Source organism: Peromyscus eremicus, chromosome 2 (assembly GCF_949786415.1).
Source record: "Peromyscus eremicus chromosome 2, PerEre_H2_v1, whole genome shotgun sequence".
NCBI classification, from domain to species: domain Eukaryota; kingdom Metazoa; phylum Chordata; class Mammalia; order Rodentia; family Cricetidae; genus Peromyscus; species Peromyscus eremicus.
Genome location: NC_081417.1, coordinates 40,225,123 through 40,249,060, shown reverse-complemented (window position 1 = coordinate 40,249,060; position 23,938 = coordinate 40,225,123). Strand labels below are relative to the sequence as shown.

At 46.9% G+C, this 23,938-nt stretch overlaps 1 long non-coding RNA gene across 1 annotated transcript; it reads left to right on the top strand.

Moving 5' to 3' along the window:
• The first annotated feature begins 2,765 nt into the window (after positions 1-2,765).
• On the top strand, positions 2,766-7,260 carry LOC131904604 (uncharacterized). The gene is made up of 2 exons (XR_009377773.1): positions 2,766-2,836; positions 6,148-7,260. It is a non-coding gene; the product is annotated as an uncharacterized LOC131904604 (long non-coding RNA).
• The last annotated feature ends 16,678 nt before the right edge of the window (positions 7,261-23,938 follow it).

The window sequence follows — 23,938 nt, the reverse complement described above, 5'->3', positions numbered from 1 at the left end:
AATAGTCCCAGAACCATACATGAGAAACCTCTTTTTTTAATGATGGTCAGGGAAGTCCAAGGGACTCCCAAAACAATACAAGCTATTTCTGTTGCACATGGTTGCCTCCCAGAGGTCAAAGTTAAGTCCCTACTGCTGAAGTTGCCATGTACTTTGGACATAGGACTCAGAAAATTCAAGCTGGATCTGCCTGAAAGCCTCCTCTGAGGACTAGCTCTCAGAACACCAGGTGCTGTGCAAGCTACCAAGGTGGGAGTCAGTCAACAGTCCTACCTAGCTGTAAAGCTGTATGAGCCACAACAAAGACCATCATGGCAAAATATTCCTAAAGGTATCTTGGCCTATCTTGGTATCAGTCAACATCTCTCTAATTGGACTTCTGCTCAACAGAAAGAAATCATGCCAGGTACTAGAAACACAGCCAATTACCTGGGGCTAGTAGGTCATGGATCTTTGAGGAGAATCTACTGGTGCCACTTTATGAAATGAATATCATTCCTAGCTGCATTCTAACTATGTTTCCTTGTACCCGTGAGTAGACGTAACTTTAACCTCTCATCGAAGAAGCTATTCTTTGTAATCACACACACACACACAAACCACAGCTGGTGACAAACACAGGGAGAAATGACTGAGGTGGTGCCCATCCCCAGTGGCCCAGTGGATATATCTACAGCACAGCTCCTGCACCTAAGACTCAAGGAGCATTGCGGAAGGTGGAGGTGGAGAGATTGTAAGAGCCAGAGTACTGGAGATGTGCTATAAGATTGTATTTCCTGAAATAGATAAGGAAGCTACACTCATGATACCTCAACAATAGGGCTCCCTAAACAAGACCTGAACAGTGACAACGCCAACAGACATGCTAATACAGAGGAGGAAATCTCGAGGGGTCCCACCCCTAAACAAAGAACTACAGCTTACTAAGGACTATTGAGAGAGGGAGAATTAGTCTTCCCCAGAGATGAGCCCACACACACACACAGTTGGTTATACCAAGCAGTCAGCCCTGAAATCATGTACACACAAATAACACTAAATAAACTCAGTAGATTGTGTTTATATATTTATGCGTTTATATGTGTGGGGGACAATAATAGAAAAAGGGCCAAGAATTTGAGAGAGTAAGAGGAGGCACATGAAGGGTTGGAGAGACAAAAGGGAAAGGGGATCTGATTTAATTCTATTTCAATAAAAAATTAAATATTATTAAAAGAAAAATAATTGCTCTCATTAATATCTCACAAAATACTCTTAAAAATGAAAGCTTTTAGAGACAGATTAAGTTCTTTAATTTGTGATGTTCAAAGACACTGGCCATTTCAGAACTCTAAAGAAACAAAAAAGCAACTAATTTATTGCAGAAAATCAGTAAAAATACAGCCTCCAACCGGCATGTCCTTCCCAAGTGTGCTTTTTGAAGTGTAACTAAAGTTTCAGGTGACTTTGAATGGGAGTCAAATGGCAGTGTAAGAGAACACCTGTTCTTCTTGTCCCAGAGAGAAGTGCCCACAATGATACGGGAAGCAGATAGCAGCTCAACAAGAAAGCCTGATCATTAGGGATACCTGACAATCAAAGACCTGCCTGCAAAGAGTGAGTCCTGCTCTTCCCTGAAGGGAGACAGAGAAGTGGGGTCTGGGAGAGAGAAGGTGGGGGCGGGGAGCAGAAGAAGGGAAAACTGCAGTTGGGATAGAATGTATGAGAGAAAAGCAAATTTTAAAAAAATTTAATTGTCAAAGTAGAATTCAATGACTACCAATCCTTTCAGCTCTGAATTTTTTACAAATAGGATATTTCACACTGAGTATGTGTTGGGCCTAAAGTGTATGCAGAGAAACTAGACACTTGGGAAACATATCTGACATAGTATTTGACCCATCATGGATGGCTGCCATGCACTGTTAGACAAAGCAGAAAAACAAACAAACAAAATGAGTTAACTTCGCAAATCTTTTAGGGCTCTAGGCTCAATCTGGCCGTAGGTCCCAAACACAGTTACCTATGTAGGGACTGGCTGCTTTCAGTGACGTGTGAATCTGTCACATTTCCCTTGTTCCATGAGCATCATCCACAAGCTACACAAAAATTAATTAGCAAAGCAGATCATCACTGCAATTGCAAGACACAGAGTCTGGAATCTGGAAGGTAGTGTCCTCCATAACACTGGCTAGGTCAGCAACACAGACGGATGAGTGTCTGATCAGAAGAGAATGTTTGATCAAAGCTACAGCTCTCCTGAGCCCAGCCAAGAGAAATGCCTTGCAAGACCTAACAACGCAGAGCACCCCACAAGTAATGTTCCAACCACAAATGTGAGGAGAGGGACTGAGACAGCCATGGGAACAAGAGCAACTGATTCTGGATTTTGGAAAATTATATGGACAACTCTCATGGTAGACACTGAAAGGGGCTTTAAAAATCCCACGTTACTCCCAACTAAAGACATTTGTGGCAGACACAAAGCATGCAGCAGCCAGTGGTTTCCAGGGTCCTTGATTGCCTCATTGTTCTCTGGACAAATTTTTTTTTTTTTTTTTTAAGAAAGAAAACTTGGCTGGAGATAGCTCAGAGCAATGGTTAAGAGCACTGGCTGCTCTCGCACAGGATCAAGGTTTGGTTCTCAGCACCCATATGGCAGCTCACAACTGTTAGTAACTCTCGTTCCGAGGGATCTGATACCCTCTTCTGGGCTTCCATAGGCACCGAGCATACATAAAAACATGCAGATGAAACATAAAATAAATATAAAGAAGAAGCAGGAGGAGGAAGAAGAAGAGGAGAAGGAAGAGGAGGAGGAAGCCATTTGTGGTCAATTCTCTCTACCCATTTCTATGTGAGCTCTGGGGATCAAATTCAGATCTAATGAAGCGTGTGCAGTCAGTACCTTTACCTACTGGGCCATCTCACCAGCCTGGTCTTCATATTTTGACGGCACCCTTACACCTGTAGTGTTCAGAGGCAGAAAAGAAGGCAGAATGTCCACAAGTTCCAATGGCACTAAGCTCTCAGGCCCAGCCTACCTGGGCAGGTTCCATGTCTACCCTTTCTGCTGGATCTACATGAACCATCACATTCCTCATGGCTAGAAAGCTGAGTGGAAGAGACCTAATGTCATAGAACAATGTTAGTAAACATACACACCTCTTTAGAGAAATATGTGCAAATAAACCTTCTTCTAGTTCCTTAAATTCTGTCTTGGCCTGGATTAGAGCTACAGACACCTTTCCCTTCCCATTTTAAAAGAAGATAACCAAATTAAATGCTTTTTAGTTATTACAGAGATCAGAGAACTTTTTCTGTAAGGTCCTACACAGTAAGTATTTCAATCTTTGTGGGTTACAAATTCCCTTATTTGATTTACAATCCTTAACAGTGTCAACACCTTGAGCTGGCCCTGGATCTGGCCAATGAGTTATAACAGTTGTTTGGGGTTTTGATCTCCTGCTGGGTGCTTCATGAAGACGGCCAGGTTGCCATGTCTTCTGATATTGAGCAGTTCTGCAGCTAGTTACAGAGTCAGCTATGGAGTCAAGGAGACCATCAGATGCTCGCCCCCAGGCACCAAAGCTGTATTTTTGCAAACCTAAGCTTGGGTACTTCTCTGTTCTGTATTCTGCACCACAGCCCTGGCCCCCGCCTCATCTTCACCCCCACCCTCTACACCAGTCTCTAACGGCTGTTCCTTCAGGAAGGAAGGAACTGGCCTGCTCGCTGTTTGCCACAGTGTTTGCTGCTTGCTCAGAAAGCGCTGGGCTCTTGGCCCTGGCTTCTTCTCCTGGAAAAGAACCCGCTGCATGTGTTTGTGTTATCTCAGCCCATGAAATCAACCCCCCCCCCCCCCGTGGGATGTGGGATAAGAGAACCAGCACAAATGTGCCAAGGCTCACGGTTTTATGGCCCCATGAGTAATCAAAGCCACTTGTCCCTAACCCTAGAGTCTGACATCTTCTGTCAGCAGATATGAAGTGATCACAGAGTGCAAGCAGGGTAAAATCAGACTCTTCGCTCTCCTTGATCCACTCATCTATGGGAACACCCACCACAACGATCCAGGCACCACTCCAGACCTATAGCAGGGATGTGCTGTTTGGAACATGGTATTTGGGGCCATTTGAATCTGTTCCCAGGCTATAGTCACTCATAGCTGGCTCAAGAACACAGTGTCTCTTATTCCCTTTGAGTGAGTTCCCAGGAGATGAAGTAAATCAATAAGAATTAAAACCAGGTGATGCGGACAGTTAAAAAGAATCGTCAGAAGCTGAGGATGTGGCTCAGTGAGGAAGGTGTCTGCTGTGCAAATGCAAGGGCCTGAGTTCAGATCACTAGGACCCACATCAAAGCCAAACGTGGTGGCACGTGTGTGTAACCCTCATGTTGGGGAGGAAGGGTGGGCAGAGACAAGCAGATCTGTAGAGCTTGCTGGTCAGCCAGAACAGCCAATGGCTGTGTGACTGTCAAGTGATTGAGGAAGGCATCCAACATGCATGCCTACACACATGTGTACACACACACAGACACAGAGAGACAGACAGACAGACAGACAGACACACACACACACACACACACACACACACACACACACACCCTTTGGCCTGGATGGAAAAGTCTATAAGACTTCCCTCCTGCCTATTCAACTGCATCTGGTAAAGAATGAGTCTCCTGGGCACAGAATGTGCTCCTTGACCAGAAGGAACAAGTGTGGACTGAATATCCAAGGAGAAAAGCCACACCTGTTCTACAAGGCTGACTGACTGCTTCTGACACCCTGGTTGTTGTGTTAGAATGTTGCAGGCCCAAACACAAATTGTGTTTAGGCCACCTTTAACTCCTCAATAGCCAGTTATTGCCCACCTCTGTCTGTTGTATGATACTTTGTCTGTGTTCTAGCAAATAAAGCTTGCCTGGAGATCAGAGGGCTGAGCTAGCCACTAGTTAGCCATAGTGGCCAGGCAGTGGTGGCACACACCTTTAATCCCAGCACTTGGGAGGAGGAAGCAGGAAGATCAGGAGTTCAAGGCCACCCTAGGCTACACAAAATTGATCCAATCTAAAAGAGAAACAGAGCTGGGTGGTGGTGGTGCATGTCTTTAATTCCAGCACATGGGAGGCTCAAGCCTTTAATCCCAGTACTTGGGAAGATCATGCCTTTGATCTTAAGCACATGGGAGGCTCACTCCTGTAGCTGGAAGTTTTCCTGTGTCCCACCCAGTCCACAGCTGCTCAGACCCAAGTAAATACACAGAGGCTTATATTAATTAAAACTGCTTGGCCATTAGCTCAGGCTTACCACTGACTAGGTCTTGCACTTGAACTCAGCCCATTTCTGTTCATCTATATGTCACCACGTGTTCTGTGGCTTTACCTGTGTGTCATTACATGCTGATCCCTGGATGGCGGGCTGGCATCTCCTGACTCAGCCTTTCTCTTCCCAGAATTCTCTTTATCTGTTTACCCTACCTATACTTCCTGCCTGGCTACTAGCCAATCATTGTTTTATTAAACCAGTGTACAAAAGCATTATCCCACAGCACACTCCTTTAATCCCAGCACTAGGGAGGTGGAGACAGGAATATAAGGTGAGTGGAGACAGGATCTTGGACCCCATTCAGTCTGAGGATTCATAGAGACAGAATGCCCATTCAATCTGAGATTTCATAGAGGTTAAAAAGTCTCTGGTGGCTGACTGCTCTGCTTCTCTGATCTTTCAGCTTACACCCTAATATCTGACTCCAGGTTTTTATTGGTTAAGACTAATTAGGATCATGCTTCAGCTGTCTAAACTTACAACCTTGTGACTGTTAGGTCAGAGCTGTGTTTTAAGTAGACAAAAACATTTAGCACCCAGTTCTGCTGACACTCCCACTCACTCAGCTAGAGGCAGGGGCTAGATCACGTGACTCACCAGTGAGCTTGCCCAAAGCTCTGCCAGCTGTGGACGTTCAATACTCATGTTATAGGAGTTTCTGTTTGGACCTTGTCACCACCACCAGAAATGAGTATGTCTTACTACAGCTCTGTGTGGTCTACACTGGAGGAACGCACTGAATATATGACTAAGAAGGAGGAAAATGAGACATGTTAAACATGGTCATTGAAGAACAGTAGTTGGCTGCATGAGACTAAATCAGGAATTCTTTCTTCCAGAAAAACCTATGGCGTTGAGGCTGAGTGTTGCTTCTCCACACGGTCTTTTTTGTTCAACCACTAAGGATCTCTGGCTCCTCTGTCCACATACTTCAACCAAGGCAATGCACAGCAACACATTGATGCAAAAAGAGCCGGGAGAGTCCAAACATCAAATCAAGTGCTGTAACAGGCCCCAAGACCATAGCACACCTGACACCATGATGGAATTCAGGCCTTGGAAGCCAGCATGTATGCAGCAATACCTACCAAAACCAGAATAAACACCTAACCCATCCAAGTCCATAGTTCTGGGAAAGTCCCTGAAGGCATTAACCTTGCTTGCTTTTTGACTTCTGTAGTGCTGCTTCCGGCTAATTGGTTTTGGTAACTGAGGTGTGTCAACCCAGGAGGTGGTTTTGTGCTTAAAAGCCCGCTAGCTAATGAACACTTTCCATTGGCTTGAACCCATGTCCAATTGGTCTTCTCTGGTGAATACCTCACAACAGTGCAAAGGGGTCCTAAAGTCAATAGTGTTGAAAACTGCCAAGCAAAATATCTGAGTTCCTGGTCCAGGGTCCCCTCACTAACAAGTACTGAGTTCAGTCCATCGATTTGGAATAAAACAGGAGACCAGGCTAGATAGTGTGGACAATACAGGCTGAAACAGGCACCAAGACACTGCTTTTGCCAACAAGCATTGACACTACTCTTGAGTACTCAAAAAGACACACAGATAACTCATTGTTCTAAACTTGAGGCTGCCTTGGGTCCCAGAAACAACAGAGCATCACAGACAGATCACCATCAATAAGAGCAGTATCCATGAGGGTGAGGCTATATCCTCAAACAGAAGTCATTGCCTCCTGAGAACCAGGTTGCCCATCCTCCCACACCTCTAACCTGAGCAATGACTTCTTAAGACCACATGCCAAACCTAAACTGAGAGACACGACCATACCATGAGCAGGATTTTTTGTATGTCTCTTGTCCCCCTGATACAGTTCTATTTAAATCTAAAATTCATGTCAGGACCTCAAAGATAGACCTGTGGGTCACTGGACCCTTTTATATGCTCCTCTTTCTAATATGGCCACACTAAATAAATCTCCTCTAGGGGAAAGACAAGCATGACCATTTGTCTTTTTTTGACACTTTCTCTTCTTCCACATGGTTGGCACTGAGGGCAAGGAATATTAGGAAGATCAAAACAACATGTGGTGGTGGTGGTGGCGGCGGCGGCGGCGGCGGCGGCGGCGGCGGCGGCGATGGTGTGGCAACTGAAGGGTCATCTATTTCTGCTGATTTGATTGAGTTTGTTGATGGTCTCCTGTGGTGATATTTTATCTGTGTCCCCCAATAAAATTTATTTGAGGATCAGAGGAAAAAGCCAGCCACTATATTAGACATAGAAGTTGGGCAATGGTAGCACATGCCTTTAATCCTATCCTTTGGGAGGCAGGGATCCGTCTGGATCTCTGTGATTTCAAGGCCACACTGGGAACAGAGCCAGGCATGGTGGCACATGCCTTAAATTTCAACACTAGTTAACCATGGAGGTCTGGAGGTCTGTGCAGACAGACAGGAAGTGACAGAGCTGGGCAGGAAGAGGAAGTGATGTAGCTGGACAGGAGAGCAAATGAGATAGCAGAACAGAAAGGCATATAGGTGTGGGTCTCTTTGGAAGCTGAGGTGTCAGTGAGGTGAGGTTGGCTTATGGATTTCCTATTCCTCTGATCTCTCAGGTTTTAACCCTGATATCTGACTCCAGGTTTGTTTTATTTAATAAGACCATTTAGAAATTCGTCTACAGTCTCTGGCAGCTATGTCTGTTCCTGGGTTACTGTGACTTGAGCCCAGCTCCTTTGTTCACTGAGAGTGCCTCAGGGAGGAGCAATCAGGATCTGTTTGGCCATAAACAGGAATAAATGTTCTCAACTCCATCTTGACCTGATTGTAGAGTTCCTGGTCTTTCAACCTTGAAGTTCCTTCACAAGGAGCCCAAAAGGTGCTATATCCCACCCACCCACTTCTCAGGTCTATGAGGACAGTGGAAACTTTGAATGGGATGCAAGGTACCACATTCTCCTTTCTAGACATAACACAGTCCCTTCAAGCTCTGTGGATCCAGGATTCACTTCGTCGTCTCTCATTTTGAGATCCCTAAACAGTAACAGCTGCTAGTGTCTATGTACACACTCTTCCCAGTCCCGTGGGAGCTATTTTATGCCCTTTCTAGGTCCTGTAGTTCTTTCTACTTTATACACACAACCACAGTCATTAATTCACAGTGTCCATGGCTGCTTTCACAATGCCATAGCAAAACTGAGTACTTTATAGCCTACAAAATCTTTTGGAGTCATTTACAGAAGCATCTGTTGATTCCTACCATAGAGCACCTCTGTACCTTAGCCAACCGGGTAACATAACATTGACTGAAGAAGATGGTTAAAGAGTGTAGCACTATAGAGCTACAGATACGACTATGGTTTATTTTATTGATTTTTTTTTTTACAATAACCTTGGCTCTTTAATCATTTCCAGCTTCATGTAAACCGAAAATATTTGCATAAAATATCAGTTTTTATTCATGTTGCTTTTGATTTCCTTAATGGAAAGATTCATTTAAAAAATCTGCTCTGGAGGACAAACACAGCTCCACCCCAAGTCTCTAGACCCAGGGCAGGAAGAATTCACCCACAAACCTCAGCAGCAGTCAGGCACCATTATGGTGAGTGAGTACAGGGTGGCAAAACAGGAGAGAGAGAGGCAGATCTGAACAGGCAAGGGTGGTGAAGAGTGGGCTAAGGTAGATAGATGTTCTGCTTGCCACCCAGGGTCATAGGCAATGTCTGGGCCTGGGCTGCAGCCAAGGGCCGACTTGGTCCCTGGCCCTGATACAGCCATGGGAGTCTGTGTCAATGTCTGTAGCTCCTGCTACCTCCGAGGGCCCTGTGGACACCTGGAGTGTGGGCCACTACCTGAGACCATGTTTATGTCCAAGGGATATTCCCTGACAGGGGCCATGTCGATTCAGTATCCCTGCACTGCCACCCAGTAACATGGTGGCATCCAGCCCTGAGTGCTAACAGGCCATGTCTGGGTCCACAGCCCTGCTGTGGCCGGGCTCTGAGTTGACATCTGTGTGGCTCTGGTTGCCATCGAGGGCCATACAGAGGTCCATAGTCTAGGCCAACACCTGAGGCCATGTTGGACTTTGAGGGTCAAGCCACCACTGGGGCCATGTCGCCACCTGGGACTGTGTTGTTGTCCAGTCCCAAACTGTGACCATGGACCATGTCTGGGTCCTTGGCCCTACCACCGCCAGGGGGTGTGTCAATGTCTGTGGCTCCTGCTACCATCTAAGACTGAGTGGATGCCTGGGGTCTGGGCTCCCACCTGGGGACATGTTGGCATTTGAGGGCCATGCTGCCACTGGGGACTGCTTATCTGGGCGATCTGCAATGTCAACTAGGGACACAATGACATCCAGGCCCATGGCCAAGGACCATGTCTGGGTCCATGGTCATACTACAGCCTGAGTCTGTGCTGATCTCCATGGCCCATGTTGCCACCAAAGGCACACTGATGCCCAGGATCTGGGCCTCCACCTGCAGGCTTCTTGATGCCCAAGAACCATGCTGCTGCTGGGCCCATAGACCTGAGTGGCATGCACTGGGCCAGGGCATCATATAGGCCTGAGCTACCCGGGGCCATGTCTGGGTCCATGGCCCTGCCACAGTCAGGGTCTGCCCTGATGTCTGAGGCTCCTGTTCCCATTGAAGGTTGTGTAGATGCCCAGGATCTGGGCCCACACCTGGGGCCCTGTGGGGGTTTGAGGGTCACACTGCCATTGGGTCCATGATGACCTAAGTGACCTGCACTGCCAACTAGGGCCGTGGTAACATCTGGGTATAGGCTGCTGCCAAGGACCATGTCTAGGTCCATGGTCCAACCACAGGTGGAGTCTTAATGCCCATGGCTCCTGTTATCCCCCAAAGCAGTGAGGACAGGGCTAAACAGAGTTGACCCTCCCCTCACTGACTACAGCACTAGGGAGAACTGGCCCAGCACCCAGGACAGTGGGTCCTGCACCTCACCTGGGCAGCACAGTGGAGCTGTCCCTTTTGGCAGGGGGATGGGTGAGCTGGCCCTGAAGACAGAAGAGTGGGTGAGCTAGCTCCACTGTCTGTCATGTGGTGGTGAGGGTGAAGGAGAGATACCCCCTTGCCCCTTGGCCCCCTCACCTCTCACCCCTTGCCTCTAGCCCCTCACCACCTACTGCAGGCAGGAAAAGCTGGTCCCAGGGTCACAAGAGCAGAAGAGCTGACCCTGCCCCTCACTGGCTGCAGCACTCTGGAGAGTGGGCCCTGAACCCAGCCTGGGCAGCACAGTAGAGCTGACAGAGCGGGTGATCCAGTGCCACTTCATCTGCCATATGGTGGAGTGGGAGAGGGAGAGATGACCTCCTCCCTCTCCCGATGCCTGTGGCAGGTGGGAGAGCTGGCCCTGAGGTCATGAGAGTAGGAGAACTGGCCCTGGCCCCCACGGGCAGCAGCACTCGGGCGAGCAGGCCCTGCATCTCACCCAGGCAGCATAGTAGAGCTAACCCCACCCCGCCTCACTTGCCATGAGGTGGCATGGGAGAAGGGGAAAAAAGCCCTCCCTCCCCAAGTCCCCTTGCCACCCGCCATTGATGAGAGAGCCAGCCTCAGGGGCATGAGAACGGAAGAGCCAGCCCTGCCCCTCACTAAGTTCAGCAATCCGGGGAGTGATCCCTGCACCTTGCCTGGGCTAAACAGTATAACTGGCCCTGGTGGTGTGAATGCAGATGGGCCAGACCCAAGAGCAGGAGAACTGGCCTTGTTCCTTGCTGTCTGTTACATTGGGTGAGCTAGCTGGGGCAGTGCTGAAAAGCTTGTCGGGGGTGGAGTGACTATGAGGCAAGGCTGGCAGGCTGACCAACTCAGCTACCGCCCAGGCCCAGGCCCAGGCCTACAAGGTAGCCCATTGGAGCATCCACCTAATCTATGAACTGTTGGAGCATGGGAAGGGGCCGGACCTGCAGATCCAAAGCTACAGATCTCAGTGGCACAGGTCAACAACAGGATATCGAAGAGGAGTTCCAGTGAGGACCCAGAATCCACAGTGTAGCAAAAGCCAGAGGCCTGGAACCAGACTAATACTCATTGCAATGAACTCTTACAAGCTAAGATGTGTGGACTGAAGTATAAACTGTGTGACTCACCGAGCCACACTACAGCTTTCACACTGAGATTTGTTTTTCAATTTGATTGTTTTGGTTTGGTTTGGTTTGAGGTTTTACTCTTCAATTTTGATTTGTGGGGGAGGTCGCAAGGGCAAAGGGCAGAAGCAAGAAGATGGGGAGAGGAGTGGGATCAGGATACATAATGTGAAATCCACAAAGGATCAATAAAAGGTTAAAAATTTTTTCAAAAAAATCTGGAAAGGTTAATAAAAAAGCATCTAGTGATACCTTGGAAGATAAAAGATTGCTGCAATTATCTATGCTTTCTAGTAACAAAGGAAATGATAAGTCTAGAGTACTTCTGATAATGGAGTTGCATTTCATAGTTATATTCTTAAAGAAAAAACTTCACGGAATCCAAATTATGCATGGAAATGTAAGTCACCTTTAAAATACAGTCTATAACGTTTGCAGACTACGTTATCTGCAGAGCCTCAATATGTCCAACACAGCCAGTTTTTCTTTCACTGTTCAAACAGATGGCCATTCTTTGGTTGAGCACCAGATGAAGTTGTTGGCTTGCATTTAAGGCCATCTTGCACCAAAAAAAAAAAAAAAAGACTTCTCTTTAAACACTAGAGTGCAGCAAGCAGCTCCCACTGCACAGCACAAGGAGATTATAACCAACGGGGAGGGCAGATCAATGCCGCCTTTTACTTAGCAACTACTCTGGGGAATAACTGGGCAGGCAGAAGGGACTTAAGTTCTCAGCTTCTTTCCCTCTGGCCCAGCATATAGAGTCAGAATACAAAAACTTAAGCTGCCTCTGATGGGACTCTGCACCTATCATGAAAGTGTCAATAATCAATAAAGTTCCTCAAATAGAGCTGGACATATTGGCACATGTCTTTAATCCCAGCACTCAGGTGACAGAGGCAGGACGATCTCTAAGTTCCAGGCCAGCCTGGTCTACAGAGTGAGTTCCAGGACAGCCAGGGCTACACAGACCAAACCTGTCTTGGAAAAAAAAAATTCAAACAACTCAAATCCTGCTCCGGGTACCTGTTTCTATTATTGCAATACTCAGATTACAAGAGAAAATCCTGGGTAAATTTATAAGCATACGGGTATTTTTAAAGCAATATCAGCATCATTTCCAATACTAATAGTCTCAATAGTTTAACATTATGTATCTACACTGGAGATATTTAGATCTAGACAATCCATGCTGAAGTTGCTAACAGGTTGCAAGCACCAGCAACCATCTCTGAAGGATTGTGGTTGTCAATTTAATCAGCAACATAAACAAAAACAAAAACAAAAACAAAAACAAAAACAGACAAAGCTGCCTTTGGCTGCTTTCCTATGACAACAACAACTTAGCAAACACGCTATCACTTCATCTTCACTTTTATAAATAATAAATAGCCAGCCCTTCCAAATGATAACAAGCATTGTTTTGAATCATATTTATTCTTCCCAGGAATTTTACAATGAAATTATGTTTGGAAGGTCATATATGGCTAAATTACTAAGCATACTTTTAAGTAGGAATGGTAATATGGCTTAGTTGGTAGAGTTCCTGTCTAGCATGAGTGAAGCCCTGGACCTAATCCCCAGCACCATATAATCCAAGCATGGTAGTGAATGCCTGTAACCCCAGAACTCAGGAGATAAGGCAGGAGAATCAGCAGTGCAAGCTCATTTCTCAGCTACATCAAGTACTTAGTGTGTGACAAGCTTGAGGCCAGCCTAGGCTACCTAAAACTGTTTCAAAACAAACAAACAAACAAACAAACTAAAAAAATGTTTAAGTCAAAGTTTACCTTCATTATAAATAAAAATTTTAAATGTTGTCTAAGAAATGATATACAAATCATTCACTTAAGGAGATGGCTATTAATTGTATTTTACATATGAGGACTTGATGAGTACAAAGCCAAGTATCCTGATTCTAAAAAGCCAAAATAATACATTTTGCTTATTTAAAAAAAAGCCACGTATGATGTCACATGCCTTTAATCCTAGCACTGGAGAGGCAGAGGCAGGTGAATCTCCATGAGTTCAAGGCCAGCCCTGTTTACATAGCAAGTTCCAGACCAACCAGGGCTACATAGTGAAAGTGTCTAAAAAAAAAATGACTTATTTATATCTTTAATTATGGGTATGCAAGTGTGCTTGTGTGTATGGGTGTGTACTTGTGAGTGCAGGTGTCCAAAGGGGACAGAAGAAGGCATGTGTCTTAGTTAGGGTGTCTATTACTGTCAAGAGACACCATAACCACAGCAACTCTTATGAAGGAAAACATTTATTTGGGGCTGGCTAACAGTTCAGAGGTTTAGTCCATTATCATCATGGCAGGTGGCAGCAGGCAGACATGGTGCTGAAGAAGGAGATGAGAGTTCTCCATCTTGATCCTCAGGCAGCAGGAAGTAATCTGTCTTCCACACGGGGCATAGCTTGAGCATATGAGAACTCAAAGCCCACCCCCACAGTGACACACTTCCTCCAACAAGGCCACACATCCTAATAGTGCCACTCCCTATGGACCAAGCATTCAAACATAAGAGTCTATGGGGGCCGTTCCTATTCAAACCACCACATTGGACCTCCAGGAGCTGGAGTTACAGGAGGTTGTAACTGTCCCACATGGACACTGGGAACCAAACTCTGAGCCTTTGCAAGAGTAGCAAGTATGCTTAACAACCAAGTCACCTCTCTAACCTCTTCTTTTCTTAGTAACTAAATCAAGAGCTAACTTTGGTGTTAACATCACAGGAACACGAAAAATACATAAAATAGTTACCAGGCAATTACTTTGCTAAATTTATTAAATCCCAAGCTCCTTTCTCCTGGAAGTCAAACAATCTGTGAAAGAAAGCTGCATATTGGGAAATATAAACTTGGTGACTATGGTAGTTTGAATGTAATTGGCCCCCATAAGCTCATAGGGAGTGGCACTATTAGGAGGTGTGGCTTTGTTGGAGTAGGTGTGTCCTTGTTGGAGGAAGTGTGTTACTGTGGGGGTGGGCTTTGAGGTCTCCTATGCTCAAGATACTGCCCAGTGACACAGTCCACTGCCTGCTGCCTTCTGATCAAGACGTAGCCAGCACCACATCTGCCTGCACGCTGCCATGCTCCCTGCATGATGATAATGGACTGAACCTCTGAAACTGTAAGTGAGCCACCGCAACTAAATGCTTTCCTTAGAAGAGTTGCCGTGGTCTTTGTTGACTCCCCATGGAGTCAACAATGGCAGGTGGGTTGGTGGGGGCATTGGGGGAGCTGGAGGAGGGATGGGAAGGGAAACTATGCTTGGTATGCAAAATGAAAAAATTTAAATAAAGAAAAAAGAAAAAATGCATTTATATAAAGTATCAGATTTCTAAGATGAAAATAACTGAGAGGATTCACAGAGTAACACAGAGGACACAGGTGGCCCTGTAACAATCTATTTGGATTATTAAACAGTTAGTGGGATAGCATATCTTGGAGTTTTGCTTTTTTATTTATCATTTTTGGGGGGTTGGTCCATTTACTGTTTAGGGGTTTTTATATTAAAAAAAATACATACCAGAGAGTTTTGTGTTTTGCATGATAAAAGAAAAAAAGAGTTGCTGTGGTCCTGGTGTCTCTTGATAGCAATAGAAATCCTAAGACAGTGGCTGTAGAACATAATGAAAAATAAGACTGTCATTCACTCTTAGTTCACAAAAGTAGGACAATGAAAGTATGAAAATTACTTCCCTAGTAAGACTGCCTTTCCCCTAGGTTATTTCTCTACAGCCACTGAATCAGGTAAACTATCTCAATTTTACTTTTTTTTTTCATTATAAAAAGAGTAATAGTTTTTCTGGACATGGGGATGGGATATACACACCTGTAATTCTAGCACCCAGAAGGCTAGGACAAGAAGGTCTAGTTTAAAGCTAGTCTGGACCATGTTATAAGACCTTGCCACAAACACAAATAATAACAACAAAACCCAGAAATAAGAGTTTTAAGGAAACCAAGAGTCACTAAAAAAACTAGGTGCTTGAATTTTTCAAAATTAATGTATTAAAGTCAACATACTTATTCAGAAATCAGTTATCTGACTAATAATGAATGTAACTGTTTCTTGCATTCAGCACTTCAATGAGGTTTTAGACTGACCACACCTTGCATTTTAGATCATCTAACAAATGACTAAATAAACTTTGCTTACATATTTTATTATGGATTAATGTTTTGTTTTTCTTTACTTGCTGATGTCTACTGTGTTAACAGTGTTACCTGCTCACTAATCTTCAGCATTTGGGACTATCCTGAGCACTGGCAGACATGGAGCATCTTTTGTTCAGCACACTAAGCACACATGGCTCCTTCCAGTTACTCCAGCTCTAGAGTGTCTAGGCACAATCATGACTCTGAGTCCAGATAGTTCCAAACTTCTTCCTGCCCTTATCCCCTTCGTGTATCCCTGTGATTGACATTATAGCAGAACTGTGACATTTTGGCAAGGATAGCTAGTTTCTTGGATATTTTTTTCAATTATTTTGTTACATTTATTTGTTTGTTTTGTGAATATGGGAGGTGAGGGCATACATGCCACAGTGTACAAGTGGAGGTCAGAGGATAACTTGAGGGAGTTGTTTCTCTCCTCCCACAATGTGGGTCCCAGACATGGAACTCCAATCATCAGGCTTGATTATAAGTGCCATTACCCACTGAGCTCTCTTGCTGAGCCCTTGGACCATTGTTTAGGAGAATAGACAGACTCAGTGTTTTACCTTCCCATAATAATCCACAACATACCTGCTGATTTCATTATTGAGTTAGTTTTTAATTTTTGAGCAATATATCTGTGTGATACTAACTGAGAATATTCAACATTAGACAAATAATTGTGTTCATTTAAGTTAAAGATGGGCTTAAGTAAAAATTCTATAAACTCAAAAGTTATACTTGTGTCCACCCTGTCCCTCACCTCTAACTCTAGCTACTACACAAAAACCTGGCTTCCTTTTAGCTTGAAAGAGTACAACATAGCTGAAAATAAACGCATTTCTACTTCTAAATTATTCTGTATCATGAAAGATTTCTATAAAGAACTTCAGGTTCATCTATATTGTATATTTTACAGAGTAAATTTCTATGCCATTTCTATATTAGTTGAATTTACTATAGAAAGTTTTACAATACACACACACACACACACACACACACACACACACACACACACACATCTCAAGCAATATTACAGTGGTAAGCCCTTACACAAATGCATGTAGGGGCTGGAGAGATAGCTCAGGAGTTGGAAACACTGTTTGCTCTTCCAGAGAACCCATGTTCATTCTCAGCACCCACACTGTGGCTCACTGCTGTAGGTAAGTGCCCCGGCCAGCGGGGTGTCAACGGGGGCGACCCACCTGTGGGAGAGAATGAGAGGGACGGGGGAGACACGAAAGGACGACAGCAAGACAGTGTGTTCTGATCAAGCTGCAAATTTTATTCTCCTCACAAGGCTTATATAGCATGGGAGGGGGAGGGAAGGAGGGAAGGGGTGCATGACGTGCCATACGTGCAGGTGAAGGGGGACGTGCAGGTGAAGGGTTACGTGCAAGTCGTGCAAGTCGTGAGGCTGCTAGGTGGTAAGGTCACTGGTCAGGGCCCATTGTTCTGTTGCTATGCTACCTGACCTGCCTGACCTGTTCTTTATCTTTGGGGGCATCCGGTTTAGGGTAGGGGCTTGTTCTCTGGCTTAGCTAGTACTTTTCCATGGTCCTTGTTTGGTCTCTGACATCTCCCCCTTTTATACGTATAGCAAAACAAAGAAAGGAGGCCCAAATGTTTTTTCCATGACGGGAGAGGGGTGACAGAGGCTCTATCCCTGATAAGTTCCATTATTGGCTGTCGGTCCATGCAGGCATCCCCACATGCCCCGAAGGAGGCTGGAACGATGCAGTTTTTACAGGGGGCGGGTTTGAATTCGGGAGGAAAGGGTATAGGGTCTGCATAACCGCCATGCAATAGAGCATGTCATCCAAGGCACCCAGGATGGTGGAGCACTTTAGTCTCCCTGCCTTCTGCAGTCCCGGCTGCACCCTCAATCCCCTAAGCAGTGGGCTCCAGCTCCCAGGCACAGGTGCATCCTCCCCTGGGCAGAGGGGCCTGTGCTGATATGGAGTCTGTATCTGGTTCATCGAGACCACGATCATGGAGATCGAGGCGATGGTAATGAACCTGAATTTGTTTTGCCTGAAGTTCGGCCAGCTGACCGCGCACAAATCGAGTTAGTCGAGACAAGGCCCAAGGGCCGAATGTCAAGACAACAATGAGGCCAACCAAGGGTCCCAGAAGGGACGGTAGGAGGGTGGTTAGCCAGGGAGATGCAGAGAACCAATTTTGGAACCAGCCTAGCTCTTGATCTCTTTCTTTTTTGCGCTTCTCTAAGCCTTCGAGGACCTTGGCCATGCTATCCCTTGCTACTCCTGTGTGATCAGTATAAAAGCAGCACTCTTCCTTAAGAGCTGCACAGAGACCTCCTTGCTGTAAAAAGAGGAGGTCAAGCCCTCGGCGGTTTGGGAGGACCACCTCTGAAAGGGAGGTGAGGGAGGATTCAAGGGCGGAAATGCCTCGCTCAAGCTGCGCTATATCTTTATCTATGGAAATTCTAAGCTCTGAATAATGTTGATTAGATAAAACCAGGGAAGCTATACCAGTGCCGGCTCCTGCAGCCCCGACCCCCAGGAGGACAGCCAGGGTAACCGCAGTCACAGGTTCCCTTTTCGAGCGATGGGGGGGGCGCGAGGGCAGCTGTCTCTGTCAGAGTCTTCTCTTCCCATCTTCCCGAGAATTGATCTGGGGAATAATAGGTTAGCCTAGGGATGAGTTGAACCAATATACAGAATAAGGGGGCAGAGGGATTATTTAAATGAAGAGAAATGCATGGTGTTAGGCCATCAGTACAGGCCCACCAAGTATCATTGGCAGGGAGAAGATATCTAGACTTAAGGGAGGTATTTAGGTTATCTGTGATATTACAAAGGGGCTGATAAGCAGGGGGGATGGTAGTGCCTTGGGTGACAAGGCAGCGGCCTGAGCCCATAACTTGGGAGAGTGTAAGGCGAGATGTGGGTGGCTGTTGCCAGCGACAATCATGTGGGTCAGTAGTTAGGGAGAAATCTAAATCAACAGCCACTCCTTCATAAAATGGGGACGCAGAATGATAGCAAAGCCAGCAGGAGTCAACCAAATCAGGCTTGGAGGTATTAAGTACCTGGTAGGTTTTTGTGATAAGGGTGGTAATTATATCTTTGGTAGTTGGTGGGGGAGGTGGGAACGTAGGAGAAAAACCCGTGGATGTCTGAGATATATTGGTTGTAGGGAAATCATTGTTGCTAAGAAGAGAGTTGGGACCGATGGCAACAGGGTTAGGGGAATTGACAGGCTGTTTGAAAAGTTTAATGATAAAGGTGACGCCTGTATCTCTACCCTCCTGAAATAGGCGAAGGCCCCAAGTGAGGCCCGCCTCCCAGGCTGAATGAGCTCTTCCGGCCTCGGTGAAGGTAACTTTTAGTGGGTGGCACCAGGAAGAACAATCAGGGGTGCCATGATAAGTATTAATATGCCCAATGGAATAATTATTGGTAACAGTAATAAAATCCCAAGAAGAAGAGGGGTGCCAATAGGCATTGCCCGTAGTCTCACATCCCCAAGACTTGCAAAAAAGATCTCCAGCTCCCCCACATTTGTGGAGAAGATTGCGAGGTCGATGATGACCAGGGCAGACATAAAAACTGAGGGTGTCAAGTTTTTTTCTCTGGGCCTGATTTGCACACCCAGGGGGTCGAGGCCTGGGGTCATGATAAGAATCAAAAAGCTCAGGAGCCCTTTCAGTAGGGGGTTGATCATCAACATGCCAATCAGGGGATGTTAAAGCGGCCATTTTACGAAGGTCAGGATAAAGGTCAGGCCACCAGGGGGCATGGGTGACTAGGGAAGTTTGCCAGATAACATCTTGTCGCCCTGTCAGCACCTGCCAGGTATGGTTTAAGAGCTGGTGGCGATTGGTGTTTCGGGGTAGGCTAGAGAGGCTGAGGCTCGGAAGGAGGAGTATGAGACCCCAGACAGTCAGCTGACTCACGATGGGCAGCTTTATGGGTGGTCTCCATCCCTTTGGGGTCTTAGTCTTTGATGGTAGCTTTAGCATCTGGAAGAGAAGAAAAAGGGTCCTCAGAGGGGCTAGTCAACCCCCTGGGTATGTTAGGTAAATTTACAGATCGGACCAGGCGCTCAGGGAGCCAGCGTGGGGCGTCATGTGTCTGGTCAAGGATGCAAGCAGAGCCATGGCCCCAGATAAGTACAGGATCTGGACCATTCCAAACACCTGTAAGGGGGTCTCGCCACATGGCCAAAGGGCGGCTGGCGTCCGCTGAGGGGTGCCAGTGGCGGTCAGCTGCTGATCGACCCTCACCATCCAGGGTGAGGAAGTTAAGAACAAAGAGGGTATGGCTCAGACGGTCTGGGGGGCGGGGGACGAAGGAAAACTCCGACATCTTTAATCGAGAGAGCCATGTTTTTAAGGTCTGGTGGGCCCGTTCTACAATGCCCTGACCTTGAGGATTGTAAGGGATACCAGTAGTGTGAGAGATTTCAAATTGTTGGAGGAACCATTTAAGTCCTCCACTGGTGTATGCTGGGCCATTGTCTGTTTTTATTTGTTTTGGGATACCCAAGGTAGAGAAGCAGACCAGGAGGTGAGCGATAACGTCCTTGACGGCCTCACCAGTATGAGGGGAGGCAAAAATAAATCCACTGAATGTGTCAACAGAAACATGAAGATATTTTTGTCTGCTGAAGTCAGGAACATGTGTGACATCCATTTGCCAAATCATATTAGGCAGGAGTCCACGGGGGTTAACTCCAACATGGGGGACGGGATGGGAGACTATACAAGAAGGGCATTGTTTAACTATCTCCCTAGCTTATTGTTTTGTGATTTTGAACCTTAACCGAAGGGTTTTGGCATTAAGGTGGTGGAGGCGGTGGGCATGAGAAGCCGACAGGATGGGCTCTTGTAGGACTGGAAAAAACTGGCGAGTGGCTGTATCAGCCAGAGCGTTTCCCTCTGTGAGGGGGCCAGGAAGCTCCCCATGAGCACGAATATGGCCAATGAAAACAGGATGGGAGCGTTCTCTAAGTTTTTGTTGAATTTGAGCGAAAAGGGGAGTGGCATTGGAAGTGGGCTTAATGAAGGGGGCCGTATCAAGAAGGGGAATCGAATGAGCGATGTACACACTATCAGTGTAAATGTTAAGGGAGGAATCATGGAAATCCTGAAAAACCTGCAGAACAGCAAAGAGTTCAACCAGCTGAACTGAACGAAAGGGCGAAGGAAAGGGAAACGAGTGACTTGAAAAGCATAAGCTGCAGTGCCATTGGCTGACCCATCGGTAAAGACGGTCGGGGCCTCAGGCAAGGGACTGGGGGAAATGACTTTTGGGAAGACAAAGGGATGAGTGCATGCAAAATGAAGGACTGGGTCATCAGGGAGGTGATTGTCAAGAAGGCCCAGGAACCCCGTGTCTGGAACAAAAATTGAGTTTGTTCGCGGGTGTAGGGGGCTAGGATGGAATCGGGGTCCTTACCAAAAATCTGGCGCGAGGTCTGGTGACCGCGCATGATTAGGGAAGAAACAAGCTGGGGATAGGTGGGAATAACCTTAGTATGACTGGCAGGCATATGAATCCATAAGAGGGAATGACCCTTAAGTTTACCCTGATCCCTTAATGTGGAAGGGGAGCTCTGCCAAAGGACCCCGGTGGGTACATGGGGAGTAGATAAAACAACAAAAACCAGCGGGAGGGAATAATCAATCTGAAAAGAGGCTTGGGAGGAAATGGCCTTGGTGATTAGTGACAGGGCCTTATGGGCAGCCAGGGTCAATTGACGGGGGGAGGTGGGTTCACTGGGGCCCCGAAGAATGTCATAGAGGGGTAGAAGATCAGCAGTAGGGAGTTTTAAGTATGGTCGAAGCCATTGAATGTCCCCAAGAAGTTTTTGAAAATCATTAAAGGTGGTAAGGTTATCTGTGCGCAGCTGGATGCGCGGGACCAAGACTCGATTGGAATGCAATTCAAGGCCCAGATAACTAAAGGGCGCGGAGCGCTGGATCTTATCAGGGGTGAGCTGTAAGCCAGCAGCACAAAGGGCCTGTGACAGATCTTGGAAGGTTGCTTCTAGAATGGAGGAGCTAGGGGCAGCCAAAAGAAGACCGTCCATGTAATGTATAAGTAGAGGGCCATTTTTGGCGTATGGGATCCACTGCCTGAGACACGAACTTTTGGCAGAGAGTCGGGCTATTTGCCATTCCCTGGGGTAACACGCACCAATGAAAACGGAGCATGGGGCCCTGAAAATTAACCCGAGGGAGGCTAAAGGCAAAATAAGCTCGATCATCGGGGTGTAGGGGGATGGTAAAGAAGCAGTCTTTTAAATCGATAACCATTTTGTGATAGGCCTCAGGGATGGCAATGGGTGAGGGCATGCCTGGTTGGAGGGCGCCCATGGGCTGCATAACCTTATTAATGGCTCGTAGGTCTTGGAGGAGTCTCCATTTTCCAGATTTTTTTTTATGACAAAGATGGGCGTATTCCAGGGGGAATTGGATGGTTCAATATGACCGGCGGCGAGCTGTTCCTGTACCAACATCTCCGCCGCCTGGTAGTTTTTCTTGTGGCAGAGGCCACTGGTCTACCCACACAGGTTCATGGGTAAGCCAAGTGATTTTGTCTGCATGGTGTACAGGGGGAGCAGTGGCCTCAATTAAAAACCCTCAAAGCCGAGACTGAGTCTGTCTGTCTTATTAGTTGGAACAATGGGTTGGGTTTGGCCCTGTTGAAATTTACCGAGACCCTTGCCTGGGATGAAGCCCATTCGTAACATTTGTTGGGTAACCACCTCATTTGGGCTACAGAGGATGACTTTCATTTGGGACAGAATATCTCAGCCCCAAAGGTTGACAGGGAGCCCAGGGACCACAAAGGGGGTGACAGTACCCTGGTTGCCCTCCTCATCTGACCAGGTCAGAACTTTAGAGGATTGGAGGGTGTTGTTGGATTGACCTATGCCCTTGAGGTCAGTGAGGGAAATGTGGGGGAAGGCCAAGTTTTCGGGGCACCCAGGGCGAGATCGGAGAGCTCCTGATCAAGGGAGCGTAGTTCCTTTAGAAGGGCCAGGTGTTGTCTGCGGCCCAAAGTGTGCCCTGTAGGCGCTGTAATTCTGTTACGAGATTAGGGGGAATTTCTGAATCATCGGGGGTCAGCATTGGGAGTGCCAGCGGTGAACCCGCAGGGGCCTCAATGACGGGGGCACAAAAGGGGGCAATGGGAGGGGTATCATAAGGAGGGGGCTGAGTAAGATTGTATGGTGTCTTTGTTGGAAGTGGCTTTTGTGAGAGGGGGGTTAAGGGGGCCAAGGACACATGAGGTGGCCAATCAAAATTATATTTGGCAGCCTCTTTTTTTTGACCGGCCTCATCGCCAGGGTTAAGGGGGGCCGGGTCAAGATCCTGAAGGGAAGGGTAGATAGACTGGGGTGGGGGTGATTGGGCTCCTTCTTCCATATTTTTAATCTCCTGTACAGAGGGTGCTCGTGAAGGGGGTTGGGGGAAGTGGGGAGGATGTGAATCAGCGCGAGAGGGGGGACGAGACTGTTCTTTCATGACTTTTTGTCCCTGAGAAATAACCGACTCGATGTCAGGGGAGGGGGAGGTTCTTTGGATTTTGAGGATATCGTTAACAAGGTTCCAATAGGAAAAGGTTACGACAGGGACTTTATCTGGACCAAAGACGCGGTAGTAGTCAATAAGGCAGTCACCCACCCTTTTCCAACGTTTTTCATCAATCGTTCCTTCTTGGGGAAACCAGGGACAACAGTCTTCTAAGTGACTAAAGAATTTGTTGAGATCTTTTTTACGAACCCTTATCCCTCGTGTCTTGAGGGCCTCTTTAAAGCCCTTAAGGAAAAGGTCATGAGAAGAACTTCCCTGTCCCATGGTTAAGCCTAAGTTTAGACTAACCTCGTCCTTCCCGCTCTCCTCCGGATCGTCAAGAAGGGGCATCGAGTCGGGCAGTCTCAACAGACGATCACCAAAAATCTCCACCAGACGTCTGGGCTTTCCCGGAGAAGGACATTCAACTCCCTACGAGGCAAGGGTCGAGCCACCACGTTGGGCGCCAGTTGCCCCGGCCAGCGGGGTGTCAACGGGGGCGACCCACCTGTGGGAGAGAATGAGAGGGACGGGGGAGACACGAAAGGACGACAGCAAGACAGTGTGTTCTGATCAAGCTGCAAATTTCATTCTCCTCAGCAAGGCTTATATAGCATGGGAGGGGGAGGGAAGGAGGGAAGGGGTGCACGACGTGCCGTACGTGCAGGTGAAGGGCTACATGCAAGTCGTGCAAGTCGTGAGGCTGCTAGGTGGTAAGGTCACTGGTCAGGGCCCATTGTTCTGTTGCTATGCTACCTGACCTGCCTGACCTGTTCTTTATCTTTGGGGGCATCCGGTTTAGGGTAGAAGCTTGTTCTCTGGCTTAGCTAGTACTTTTCCATGGTCCT